Source organism: Belonocnema kinseyi, chromosome 1 (assembly GCF_010883055.1).
Source record: "Belonocnema kinseyi isolate 2016_QV_RU_SX_M_011 chromosome 1, B_treatae_v1, whole genome shotgun sequence".
NCBI classification, from domain to species: Eukaryota; Metazoa; Arthropoda; class Insecta; order Hymenoptera; family Cynipidae; genus Belonocnema; species Belonocnema kinseyi.
Window position 1 is genome coordinate 105,363,905 of NC_046657.1, and position 3,071 is coordinate 105,366,975.

The following is a 3,071-nucleotide window of genomic DNA, read 5'->3' on the forward strand; positions in this document are numbered from 1 at the left end:
GGGGGAGGGGTAGCCACAGTTTTTGAAGACCGGCATCAAATTTTTCACTCATATTGTTTGAGCTCCCGGACAGGCCTTAAGAATGTTGTGGGATGATGTAGTGGGTGAGGGGGCACAATATTTGAAATACATAAACTCAAGTGGCTTGAAACGTATGATGCTCATGAAAAACCAGTTTTTGACAATTGGCATCAGATTTTTCGCACATATTCTTTGGGCTCCCGGGCAGGATGTAAGAGTATTGGGGGTAGAGGAATGGAGGCATGACGGGGGCACAACCGCAGTTTTCTACCAATCGGCAGCAGATTTTTCACGCACATTCTTTGGGCTCCTGGACAGGTCTACTATATTAAATTCATTTGCAAAGTTTTTTACAAGTTATGTGGGATTTTCGCAACATATTTCAAAATTCTAAAAACTGTCTTCGATGATTCGAGTATAATTTTTCAATTGATAACAATTACCATTTTCTGTATTTACGTTAACTTTTCTGTTTTAATTTCTCAGAGTTTAGTCCAAGTTTCGTTCAATTTTCATTGCAAACTTTGCATTTTTCGCATTTGGTTTGCAATTCCTTGAAACTGCATTCGAGAACTTAGATATAGTTTTTATAATAAAAATTCGAAAAATACAGTTTTCATGTTCTGTATTTAAGTTTTGATTTCTATTTTACTTTCTCGTAGTCTTTTCCAACTTTATTTCAAATTTCATTATCGACTTTGCATTTTTCAAACCAAAATTCTACTATGAATACTTAAAATTTTATGTCCATTCCATGCTAGTATTTTCATGTTTAAACTTAATATTAAGAGAAAACGTGTAAGTAACATTGAATTCAATCAAACATTTTACTTTCAAACGCGTAGTTCATCATAACTTAAGTTAGTCTTAAGTAATAAAAAGTTCTTCATCATGTGTTTCATATCTTTTTTTTATAGCTGTATACACGTTTTATTGCATTTTCTTGCACTATTTTATCCGCGGTGACGAAACTACCGCCACAGTTCACAGCTAGTTTATTATATAATATTGGAATATCTTTAACTACACAGTAAAAAAAATATAAATTTTGTTGCAGAGCATTTTTCATGCACATTCGAATAAATTTGATCTTATTTTTTGGTTCATTTGTCAGACTAAACGAAATGGCCGCCAGCTCTTAGTGTAGCGATTCCTTTATCCTAACATTCTAATTCGATTTCTTGATATAAGTAGTAGTGACCGACAGATTTGAAATTCATACCCAAAAATTAAAGTTGCTCTGATAATGACTTGAAAAGTGATCTTCAGGTTTTGTTTAGTGAAAGTTGTTTTAACTTTGTTTACTAATCTTCGTTTCTTCTCTTTTGGGAAGTAGTCGCATTACGTGACTGAGGAAAATTTCTTCAATTGAAGTCCCCCATCTTCAGTAGGTACAAATTCATGGTATTGTGTAGTCCCTCTGATTGTCACTGCAGTATAGAATCTGCTTTTCAGATCTGTAGCAGTGGTATCGTGATCTTATTTGCTACTAAAAATGATTTCAGTTTTCTTGCAGTACTTCTTTGCCCACTAAAATAGGGATGAAGCATCTAGGATGCGATCTTCAGCGGAACATTGTAAGCTAAAGTTTGTTGCATTCCGTTCAACATTCGCCTTATGCCATCACATGATTGCCATAGCTAAATTGTTTTTGTTTTTAAAATGCTGTCCTGTTTCTTCTGGGAAAAAGTACACCTTTTAGACTTCAAAATTTACTTTAAGATAATTCACAATTATCTTCTGGTACTCATGAGCGGCAACAGTATCATGGCTCATGAAAAAAAAACCTAAGCGTTCTTTTAAAACCAAAAAAAAACCTGTCTTATTTCGAAAAAAAGTCCAATTTGTTTTTGACCTTTATTTTTGAAGGTTAAATATTTATTTTTTTAAAAAATGCGTTTGATCAATAAAGAGGGTGTGGTAACTTCTCTTGAAACTGTAATACATACAATTTTTTATCGCAATTAGAAGAGTTAAAAATCGACGAAATAGATTTTCCCCCATAAACTATTATGCAATAATACAAAACTTTGCCTAAGTTTAAGTTAGATCGGACAACTTTGACTTTTTGAGTGGGAACCCTTGAGATATAACGCCCCATATATTTAATTTTGAAATAAACCACTTTTGTTGAACGATCAAACTATGTACATGAACGTTTTTTTTCACATTTACCCAAGCGTCAGGGGCTGTTACGGACTCAACCTAGAATAATTAATATATATTTTTATCATATTTTTTAATAATAGGTTAATACTGACATTTACTCTAACGTTTCGTTTAACCGAAGTAGTCCGTGAAGTAAGTTCGATCAGGCACTGGAACAAGTTCGATCAATGTACAATCCAAATATAGCAGTGGTTTGATCAGTTAAGAATGTTACTTGTAGTATTACTATAATAAAAGTTAGACCAGGATAAAGTATTACAATAACTTTTTATTTTATAATTAGACTAAAGTACACATGCTTTTAATGTTAAATAAACATAGTTTAAATGAATCGTTTCATTACATTGTAAATAAGTAATAAGTATTAACAATAAACTGTAAACATCAAACAGTAATAAATATTTCTAATATTTTATTTCCGTCAAATTTTTAAATCGAATAAGGTTGAGCGAACTTGCCCCACAGACACTGATGAGATCTGCTCCAAAAGTGGTGAACAAATCGCAAATGCGCTTTAAAGTTGAAATAATAATTTTTCGCAAAAAGGTTCATGTAAGAATATTAGGGGCATTATTCCTCAACTGCCCCAACTCAAAAAGTCATGTTTTTCGATTGTCTCTAAATTCTGGGAATATGTTCGCCTACCCAACAGTAGTTAATCCACAAACTTATAGACCAGGATTACCAACCCTCCCCAAGTGAGGGGGGGGGGTGAATTTTCAATCCCAATGCCTGCAGGGGTAGATTCAAACGCCTGTAACTTCCTTTCTAATTACGCAATTTAAAATTTTTATGAGGGTTTTGTAAAGTGCTTTTTACACGCTTTCATCCTATTTTATTATTTATAACAAAAAAAATTGTTTAAACAATTTTTTCAATAA